We start from the raw sequence: 12,099 nt of genomic DNA on the forward strand, positions 1-12,099 counted from the left end.
TGTCCCTAACGACCTGACAGACAAATCAGTGAAATCTCAGTAGAAACCATCAAAACCAAGAGCAAAGGAGCAAATCTTTTTACAAGCCACAGTTGAAATTAGAGAAATTTTGCCAATCCTCCCCTTTTCAAAACTTTCTAAAACTTCCGTTTTAAAATAGCTGCTTTGAAGCTGTAGTTAACCTCAGTTTCCAAAGAAATTGTTCAGATTGCTGAACACGGATTTTTTAATTTACAAAAAAAAAAAAAAAAGTCAAATTGATCCAGTCTTGCAATTTCAAAACATTCTGTGAAAAGCATATCTTAATGAAAATGTAACTGAAATAAAATGTTTGCAAAAAAAATGTTTTTCTTGTAAAAACACTGATTTAAAACTCTTCTAAACCAGTATTAACAAACAAACAAACAAACAAACAGAAATTCCTCAACGATTACTGTTCAGAACTCTGTCAACTTTGGCAGGTTTGTCATATATTATATATATAATGATTCCTCCTACCTGCACAATGTTCCTTTCAGACTTGCATTTTGGATCCCCACTAATGGTCCATATGGCAATTATGTCTGTGCTGCTGCCCAGGACATTATGGATAGGACATTTTTTTCAGATTTACATAATCATTCATAACTAAATATAAAGAGACAACCCCACACATTCAACAGTGAGGAAATCAAATGCACTGACACATTTTTTCAGAAAGATCGACATGGTTTAAAAGTCTATAACTTCTGTGCTTAAGGACTTCAAATCAGAATGTTAAAACCTTTAGATAAAAAGATTCCTCTGTAAAATTACTCCCTTCTTTCTTTCTAGTTCCCTGGAGACACTAAGAAATTCTGCCAAAACTTAAAAAACATTCAGCTGTAAAATAAGAGTAAAATATTTAGAAGTTATTTCACATACATTTGGGTAAAACCAGAAGCCTTACGTTGCCAATCAACTTCCCATTTATTACAGTTTAAACTATATAGCTTTTGCAGCTCTTTCTCTCATGGCAGTGTTTTTCCCTTGTCCTTCCATCATTTTACTTTTTATCCTTCTCTGAAATATTGCACATTAGTGCCCATCTTTGTCTTTAGCATCTGTTTCCTATTGACCTCTGCTCTTCCTTCCTGACTTGTCCCACATTATCAGATACAGACACAGGCTTGAGTAATCCTAGAAGATTTTTAAAATTTATTTATGAATACACACCCACATATATACTACCAACAAAAAATATTTATGTGCACATGTATAATTATATTTGTACCCACATGTACAACTATGAACAAGTATAAAATATACATACATACATCCCACCCAAAAGGTGCAATGAATGATATGCAGACATATGAAAGCTCCAAGATAATGGACATATATCGACATACAGCAGAAAATGTAAGTGGTCTCAGAATACCACACACAATGAAATTTAAAAAGGAAGTCTGGCGTGATCCAAAGACCAGAGAAAGACCCAGACAGACATTTTTCCATCAGTATTAGGTTCTTCCCAATGCTTCAGCAGACGTTTAAGTGAGGTGGTCTAACCGTAACGTGAAAAGCTTTAAAGAGCAGTTAGTTTCACAGCACGAGATACTCTGTATGTAAAATTACAGAGTTTATAATACATCCCCAGTCTGCAAATCTGATTGGCTCAGTAGGCTTAAGTGCTTTATAATAAGATTGCCTCTAAGTGCACATATAAATACATGGGCTAAAAATGCTCCGAAGTAGACCATGATGCAATAAACTTAACTGCTGTGTTAAGGGATAATGTGACAAGAATTCCTGTTTTAATAACTACTTCATTACCTACTTACTCAAGCTGGTGAATATTATGTGTTTTCTGGTAAGGACCATTCGGTAAATACATAATTAAAGAATCCCTGAAATATTCATTCTGGGGATTTTTTCTGGGGGGAAAAAAAAAAAAAAAAAACGAAAACAAAACAAAACAAAGGAAAAAGGAAAAGAAAGAGAAAGAGGAGAAAGAAGAAAGAAGATGGTAAAGGGGAGGGGAAGGGAAGGGAAGGGAAGGGAAGGGAAGGGAAGGGAAGGGAAGGGAAGGGAAGGGAAGGGAAGGGAAGGGAAGGGAAGGGAAGGGAAGGGAAGGGAAGGGAAGGGAAGGGAAGGGAAGGGAAGGGAAGGGAAGGGAAGGGAAGGGAAGGGAAGGGAAGGGAAGGGAAGGGAAGGGTTGAAGACTAAAGTGCCTGAGGCAACAGAACTATGAGAATCTACACCTAAGCAGAGTGAGACTTCAGGAGGCAAAGGCCAAAAAAATTAAATCAAGACTGAAATATCTATGCTGACACATCAGTTGTTCTTAAAAAACTATCTAAATAAACAAATAAGTGAGGGGAGCAGGAGAGAAAGGGAACGAGCTATCAGTGAATCAATGTTCAAAAGTCAGTCTGTGTTTTAAGCTTAATTCTAAATGTCCTGATCCATCTCAATTTAAATATTATATGCTCCGTATATATAAAAATATTAAGTTATACATCCTGTAGTTGTAGTAAGTAACTCTACTAACACAAATTAAATATTTCGATTACACCACTGTTGCGATGCACAAGGAACGATGCACCATAATCTGCTTTCCTACAGACTCTTCAGCAGCACCACAGTGGGACAAATACCATCACTTCGCCTCAGCTTCACACACTGATTCAGTGATAGAATAAAGTACTTCACAGATTAGCTTAGTCTGCAGCACTTAAAGGTCAGGATTTATTGTAATGTAAATCACAAAGCAATTTTATCTTGACAGAGATTACATACTGTTACAATATTTCTCGCTGAAACTAGTGATGCGTTTGCTTTTTCTTTGCAACTGCTGTGCAAAATTGGACTTTAGCCCAGAAAAGAAAAAGGGATGGCAGCCTGTTTGGTTTTTCAGCAACAACTTAATTTCTCTTCAGATTTTTCAGCGCTCTGAAAGAAAGGTATGAAAAAAACAAAACAAAATAAAAAGACCTAAAAATAATAATAAAAAAATCCCACGCAGACAAACAAACAAACAAAATAACTCCACCCTTCCATAAATACAACAAAACCTCACAGAATGGAAAAGCGTTTTGGTGTAGATGTTAGGCAGGACATCCACAAGCTCTCCTGCAGCATAATGGATACTTAACTCTTGCTATCTGGAACCAAACTGATCACATTACACAATGCTGAGGCAGCATGCTGTCATGTCATTCAAAATGAATTTATTGATTTAAAAATATGACATTTATATCCTAACTAAGACTGCAATGGTAGCAAGCCAGTGCCCAAGCATGTGCTCCACTCATGAGCTGCCTGGGGTTACACGGTGCCAGGATTTCAGGGCACCGTCCCCTTCACAAGGCCTGAATTAACTATTTTTCATCAGGTTTACGGATGACAAAAGTTCCGTGTATGAGAGCATTACTCATCCATAGCGTTGAAAAAACGTGGTAACTTGCACTCATCTTCAGAGTGGCATCAGAAGGAATCACAGACGGGGTCTCCATGCTTTGTGGAGGCACTTGCCAGCAAAGACTTCAAGGTTTCCTCAGGCACGAAGAACACACATCCCTCCAGTTGACCCAAACCTGCACTTTCCCAGGGATGGGACTGGGATGTCTGGGGATGTCTCACAGGGTGAGAGGAGCCGGTGGCAGTAGAAGGCTGCATGGGGAAGGATGCTGCTCCTGTTGCATGACCTGGTTGACAGCCAGTTGAACATAATCCAGCATGTGCCCAGGTGGTCAAAAAGGCCAAGAACATCCTGGCTTGTATCAGCACTAGTATGACCAGCAGGACCAGTGCAGTGACCATTCCCTGTGCTGGGCGTTGGTGAGGCCAAACCTCAAATCCTGGGGTCAGCTTTGGGCCCCTTATGCCAAGATACACCTTGAGGTGCTGGAGCAAGTTGAGAGAAGGGAACAGAGCTGGTGAGGGGCTGGAGCACAAGTGTGATGGGAGCGGCTGAGGGACCTGGGGGTTCAGCTGGAGAACGGGAGCTGAGGGGAGACCTTCTGATCTCTGAACTGCCTGAAAGGAGCTTGGAGCCAGGGGGGTCGGGCTCTGCTCCCCAGGAACAAGCATCAGGAGCAGAGGAAACGGCCTCAAGTTGTGCCAGGGGGGGTTGAGGTTGGATCTGGGGAACAATTTCTTCCCCAAAGGGCTGTGGGGCGTTGGAACAGGCTGCCCGGGGCAGTGCTGGAGTCACCATCCCTGGGGGGGCTGAACAGACTGAGATGAGATTCTTAGGGACATGGTTCAGTGCCAATGTTAAACTAATGGTTGGACTCAATGATCTTGAGGGTCTCTTCAAATCTAAATGGTTCTATGATTCCATGACTCCTTTAACACAGCCCAGCCTTAGGTTAGAAACTAGATAAGTCAAATACCTCCTTCCTTTGAAAGTCTCACTGCTTTCCCAGTCTTTCTTTCAAAGTTTAGCAGTTTGGGGGCAAACCAGGAATTTCTGTGAACTCCCTTTTGTGTGGAAAACAGAAGGGAGGAGGACAGGAAAACACAAGGCAGGGTGGAGAAACTTGGGGCATTTTTATAGTCCTGTATACCGCAACCCGGGATTGATGTGGTGACTTGATAAGATGTTGAATTATGCAACCGTTCCCACAGATGTGCCATATCGCATAAATTTCAGACCCTTGAAGTTAACTAGACTTGCTGACCTCAGACTGAGAGTGTAGTCAGGATAAACAAGTTGCTGTGCCAGTGTACAAAACAAGTCTTGAATTTGAAAAGTCATTAAGACAATAAACATGGAGTTAAGTTTACAGATTCACTTCTCCAAGCCAAATCACACTTTAGGCTATATTAAGAAAGCTCTCTTTCTCAGTCAAAAATGCAGAGCTGCTTATAAACATACAGTTGTATAACTGCTGTGCATATTTTATGTTTAGATGAAATGGCAAGTTGGTAGATCCTGATGGATTTTCTGGATTCCTTTCACTGAATTCCCAAACTTTACATTTGCTTTTCTTTCATAAGGTAGGATTTTAAAATCCAAGTATAACGAAGAACTGAAATCCATCATATGCTCCTGACTGAACAAGGATGCCAATTAGTATTCACAAAGCTTTCTTCTAATGAGCAGGAAAAGCAGGTGTTCATGGAAAGCAGCGAATTTTAAGTAATTCTACAGTTTATGAAACTTTGTATTTATTTCATAATGCAGTTAATATTATAGCAATTAAAATTAGGGATTCTAGGGCCATATTAATATTTGTCTCAGAATATGAAATAAGGGTAGGAAACCATGAGATACCAGGAACAGCTTACAAAAATTATTAAGCACTTGCCATAAATATTTTCTTGTTTGTATTAGTTTTTTCAGTTGTACACGCTGGGCTGAGGAAACAGTGTTGTTGACCTGGCTGATTTGGATTTAGGGCATATTGTTTATTTACATAGAGATTTTTGTAAGCTACAAAAATAAACAAACAAACAAATAACAAAATAAATCTTCCACATAAGTTTGAGGCCACTCTTTTGGCATCAACTCAGTTCTAGCCAAAGAGAATGCATTTTAATCAATTTCAGAACACACAAGTTTATTTTGGTCTCTCTGGAGCAAAGATTCCTTAGTTTATTAATTTTAGCATCATTACCCTTCTGCATAAATACTTCTTTCTAAAGCTGAAAAGAAAAAACAGCCTCAGAAGCAGCTAATGGTTTTTTTTAAACACATATTTTACAGACTGCAATCAAAGCAGGTTAACGGCACATTTAGGTAATTTTGATTTTTAGATCAGCCAATGCAAATAAATAACAACCTTTCAATTTATCACAAATGAAATCCGGTATAAATACCTACCCTTTGCACATTTTGGGTGGTCATTTAGCAATTAGAAGCAATAAGAAATGAAATGCTATTAGATTGCGCTGAATTAAAACATGTTATTATTATTGGGGTATTACAGATTGTTTATTAATCTATATCTCAAGTACTTATTGACCACAGATCTTCACAGAAGCTTAAAAATTTCCAGAGTTAGCAATTTCCTACTAGACTGCATTTCTTGTCCTATTTTTCTAGAACAGAATCTGAATTAATACATTTCTTTTCATTTAAGCGCATGTCCTAACATGAACTATCCTGCTGAGCTCAATGCAGAGCTGTGAACCCACTGTCAGGGGTTTTTCTGCAGAAGAATCTCAGGAAAGCCCCTAAAATTACCCCAATACAAAAAATGAGAGCCCCCAGAACCTCTCCATGAATCTCTGGGGCTGCCAATGGGGTGCAACATACTCATACACTCATATTTGACATTATTTGTGCTGGATGCACAGACTAACGCACAACAGACAGCATCAAGTTCATCACTGAGTGGTACCTTAATATCAATAGGGGAGTACTGGATGCAAATTCCTCCTTCAACAGTATCACAGCCTCATCAAATTGTCTGCAGTTTAACTGTTCTTTAAACCCACATGAATAATAAATACAGAGTAAAATAAAAATACCTGGAGTTACGCTACACATAGAATATCAAGATTCCTGCACAGGATGAGGGTAATAATTGCAAATACAAGATTTAGGAAGTTGAAGTAGCTTCCAAGGAGTGTGCTGGTGATTATTTTTCAATGGTAGCAGAGGGATTTACAAGGTCCTGACGTTCAAGGGCCAAGACCCCAGTGACTGAGATGCCCACCTCCTGTGTTTCACCATGGAATTCAAGATGCAGATCCATTAGTTACTTGGATGTGATCTGAATATTTAATCCCAAAGCTCCACACCATGTCTCAAAAAGGGCCATTGAAAGCAACCAAATAGGTACTTTGCTGAAATACCTTTTTAAATGGTCATACAGCACAATTGCTCATCAGTATTTTATGGTGGGGGTGTGGAAATTTTACAGAAGTAAACACTAATTCAAGATAAATTTTCAGCCAAACACATTTAAATAAAAAAACGTTCTTTGTCTGAAAAAAAAAAAAAAAATGTTACTGCATAGTATTCTGACACACCTAGGAGAAGAATTTGAAATATGAAATGTGTGAAACAACAAGAACGAATAAAGCTCTGCATTCTTTCTGAGAAAAAGCATGGTTACTTGTAGCATTAGAAACAGCACTAAACCAACTTCACCCTAGGCAATATGCAATAATTTCCACTGCCTTTTGTTTTAGCACACCCAAGAAACATGCTGTCCTCAACTTTTTAGGGCTCAGGTGCCAAATACATTCTGACATAAGCCAACAGGACAATAGAAGGAATAAGAGGGGACAGCACAGGCGCTGTTTGGTGGAGCATCTCAGAGGCAGAGCAGCGTAATAGGCAGCACAGCTGGGCTGAAGTTGAGTCCAACATGGGCGAGATGTGGGCATGAGGTGGCTTTGGAAGGAGGCTTCTGAAGAGCAGGGCACACGGTTGCAAATCCCAGAGTAAAGGAAGGTGATTGCTTGAGGAAAGAAAAAATGCGGACACGGATGAGAGGGAGCTCAGTCTCTTTAGTTTGGAGGAGACTGAGGGGTGACCTTATTATTGTTTACAAATATACAAAGGGTGAGTGTCAGGAGGATGGAGCCAGGCTTTTCTCGGTGACAACCAGTGGTAGGACAAGGGGTGATGGGTTCAAACTGGAACACAGGAGGTTCCATTGAAAGATGAGAAGAAACGTCTTCATGGTGAGGGTGGCAGAGCCTGGCCCAGGCTGCCCAGGGGGGTTGTGGAGTCTCCTTCTCTGCAGACATTCCAACCCGCCTGGACACCTTCCTGTGTAACCTCATCTGGGTGTTCCTGCTCCATGGGGGGATTGCACTGGATGAGCTTTCCAGGTCCCTTCCAACCCCTGACATTGTGGGATTCTGTGATTTGGTTGTCAGGACAGAAACAGCTGTGTCCCCCTACCCAGGATTAAAAGAAAACACAATGACAAGCACACCTTTGAACAAGTATATATTTTCACAGTGAATTCTGCATATCACAAGTAATCAAATATTTTTTTCTGTCAATTTTTATTTCAGAATAGAGCTGAAGGTTGCTCAACATAGAAACATGGGATTTCCATGCATATAAAATGCTCAGTTCTAATTTGTCCTGCATAGAATCATGGAATCACAGAATAGATGGGGTTGGAAGGAACCTCTGGAGATCATCCAGTCCAACCCACCTGCTAAAGCGGGTTCACCAGAGCAGATCACACGGGATCATGTCCAGATGGGTTTGAATGTCTTCAGAGAAGGAGACTCCACAACCTCTCTGGGCAGCCTGGGCCAGGGCTCTGGCAACCCCAAAGAAGTTTCTCCTCCTGTTTAGATGGGACATACTGTGCTCCAGTTTGTGCCTGTTCCCCCTCATCCTGTCATTGGGCTCACTCAAAAGAGTCATAAATAAGATCCCCTCTCAACTTCTCTTCTCCAGGCTGAACAGCCCCAGCCCTCTCTGTCTCTCCTCATCAGAAAGATGATTCAGACCTCCCATCATCCTCACAGCGCACTGATGGACTCCCTCCAGTAGAAGCTGCATCTTAGTTGGCAAATCACTGTTACACGGGTGGAAGATGCCCACAGGTTTTTAAGGTGTCTGTACACACCGAGAGAGTGAAAAGACTCCTATAAAAATTGCACTTGACATTTGATTACGCTTTTTTTTTTTTCCCCAAAAACTTCAGATCCACTTTTTAGTCGTTACAATGGGTCCCTCTAGTGGGTAAACGCCTAATTGACGAATTTTATCTGTTCAGGTTTTCTCTGAACACTGTAATGTATCACATTTGTAGAAAAGTGGGCACGACAAGGTATGGTTAACTTTTGTGAATATTTTAAAAATCTAAATCATATCCATACTGATATATACTCCTAATGAGCTGTTTTATTCAAGTCACAAACCCTCTTGGCAGATCAATAACGTGACACAGAAAGTACATTTGACTTATAATAAACATAGTTTAACAGGTTGGTGTCACAGAGGCACCCCGAGGTTAGTTTAAGAGACAACAGGGTCCAAAACAACTTTTATTAAACCAGTGAGAAACAGGGTTTTAGCACTCCAAAAGTGACTTAAATACAGGTTTGGATATCAGTTGAGGAGAATTATTAAGGGGCAGCAACTAATGCAACAGGAGTTCCACAAAGTGCATGCACATGGCTTCACCAAAACAATGCTGGAGCCGGCCCTGAGTCAGCGGAGAAGTACACACTTGCCTGAAAACGGTGTGGGGGTTATTTGAAAAGAGATACACGTACTCGTAGTGAGTACGTGAAGTGTACACTCGCAATTCTGCGAGGGTAAATTTACAATACACTCGCAATCTTGCGAGGGTTAATTTACTTACACATGCAAATGTGCACGGAATATTACACATGCTCATGTGGAAGCACGGGAGGAAAATACACTCGTGATTGTGCGAGGAAATAATTTATACACGTGCTCGTATTGAGCACGGAAAGTTACACGTCCAAATGTGCACGGAAAGCGCACATGCTTGTATTAAGCACGGAAAGTACGCGTGCAAATGTGCACGCAAAGTTACACGGGCAAATATGCACGGGAGGAAAATACACCCGCGATTCTGCGAGGATGTGCTCATATTGAGCACGGAAAGTTACACGTGCATATATGCACAGGAAGTATAAATATACTCGCAATCCTGCAAGAAGTTTTACTCACACCCGTGGCGGCGAGGCAAGCGCAGTCTCCATCCCGGGGGGGCTCTCGGCGGCAGCATCTTGCTCGTGCTCCGAGAGACCCGCGACAATGGGTGGAGTCTCGATGAGAATCCTGTTTTTTATATTGGCTGATCAGATCTGACTGTGGGCATTCCAGAAGCTTCTCTGCACCCCCACCCTGGCTGTGGGTGCCCCTGAAGCCTCCAAACATCCCCCACACTGGCCACAGGCACCCAGCGGCTCAGTGGCGCCTCGGCACTCCCTTCTCCTAATGGCCCTGGCCAGGGTGCTCTGGGGCCAAACAGAAGAAGCTGTTGGCCTCAGGTAGCAGAGAAAGAGGGAGATGTGCCCACTCCTTCCATACTGAAGGACGGAGGGGGAGAGAGGGGGGGTTTGCATTCTGCCACAGTCAGTTTCTTGGTCACCAGTTTCTCGCTACCCCTCTCCCGAGATGTCCATCCATGCTTATCAATAACTTTGCATTCCATTTCTCTGTTTACCAAAACATGTATCTTTTTCTCCAGGAAAATGCAGCTCATATGCAGCTTTACCTGACAGGCAAATTCACTAAAAGAGCAACTTGTTTTTTAACAAAACCAGGACACCTGCTCTCCCCTACTTGAGCTGTCCATCTCTCTGCTTGGTCAGCAGGTTCCCTGAGAATTTTTAAGCTCATTTCTGGGAGGTTTTCAGCAAACAGTCCTGGGGTTGACATGACGTAGTCAGCAGTGCCCGTTGCTTCCCATGGAAACAGCTGTACGAAGCAGAAAACTGGACACATAACCTCCCATATTAACAGTTCTCCTTTCCACCTTCCTGGGGGGAGCCATGAGGCTCATGGAGTAAAAGACAGAGAGAGAGGTGATGCTCAGACGATATTTGGGAGTAGTTCCACAGGTAGGGCCAGGGAGCTTCAGGCCCAGACCCAAGGCCACCCAGATAGAAAGAGAGAGAAAACTGAAATAGATTAAGATCACAGAAGCAGGATTTCACCACTCTAAAGGTCACTTGATCCAGCAACGACCTCTGTAGCTCTCTTGGTGGTGAGTGCGATGAAGCTACATTTACTAGTGTCCCAAGTGAGATGTGTTTCTATACTTCATTTCATTTGCATGCGAGGTAGGAAAGGGAGGTTTCTTCTCCTCCCTCTGCTCATGCTAGTTAAGGAGGTTGCTCCAGAAATGCGTCCGTGGTCCCACACATAAGTCAGTGGTCCCAGAATTGCCCAGAAGTGAGACAGTTGGTCCTCTGTGGATAGCTGGTGATTTGTTATTTCCCCCAGCTGGTCAGTGATCACTGAATGACCCTGCCTTTGTTCAAGCCCAATTAACAAGGTATCAAGGAAGAGATACCACTAATGAGGCAAAGAACAGAGAAGCCTCAAGGAAGAAACATAATTAATGCCTTTATCTCAAAGACTGATACCTTAGTTTTACAAGACAGGTAGTCCTCAAGAGAAACATAAGTCCTGTCTCCACAGCACTTATATATTCCTCACTGCCAGAAGTTGCGAAAACCAACTATTTAAAGCATAATAAGGTGCATACCAAGCCCATCACAGCCCAGAACCTCCTGCAAGGCAGTAAGAGAGGAGGGCAGAGGTGGGGGAGGTTGGCCTCAGGATCTGAATTTCACTTGCTTTTGTAGTTGAAGAGGGAGGTGGCAAAAAAAAGTTTGCAAAGCTGGCTTGCTAAAGCAAAGGAAATTGGAGAGTTACAGCTCTCAGGGAAGGCTGTGCATGGGGAAAGGTAGGACAAGAAAGGAAACGTTGGCCAAACTGTTTGAGATGCTGTCTGGAAGGGTAAACTTACCACAGTCCCTGGCTGCCATATAGGTGTTTATTCAGAGGAAACTTTTCTTACCCCAAATCTATCTATCTATCTATCTATCTGTCTATCTATCTATCTATCTATCTATCTATCTACCCATCTACCTATCTACCTATCCTATCTATCTATCTATCTATCTACCTACCTACCTATCTACCTATCTATCAATCATTTCCCAGATGGTGTTTCCACCATCATTTCATTATAGCAATTAAGAATTACAAAGATAGACATGGCCTGCCCATTATTCTGAAGATGGCACAAACTTTTATAAACTAGCCTATTTGCCGAATAGTTGTGAAAATAGCACTGTTATCTTTGGCATAAGTCTGCCTGCTGGGGCAATGCTTTTATTGGGTATTTGCATAATCTGTCTTGATCTTGCAAGTGGATTCAGGCTCATACATCCTCTGAACTCCCCACAGTAGAGCCAGTTAATGCTTTGCAGATGCAGGGGGGGAACCTGCATCATTATGAATGGTGTGCCAAAGGCTGGATGTTTTGCTTACAATTCTTCATGCAAAAGTATATTTAACTTAAAAACAAACAAACAAACAAAACAAAACAAACAAACATACACAAACCCCATGAAAAACAAATGAACAAAACCAAACAACAAAACAAACAACAAAAAACCCCCACAAAAAACCTCAAATAAACCAGACAAACCCTTTAAGCCAGC

The sequence above is a fragment of the Columba livia genome, chromosome Z, assembly GCF_036013475.1.
Source record: "Columba livia isolate bColLiv1 breed racing homer chromosome Z, bColLiv1.pat.W.v2, whole genome shotgun sequence".
Lineage (NCBI taxonomy): Eukaryota > Metazoa > Chordata > Aves > Columbiformes > Columbidae > Columba > Columba livia.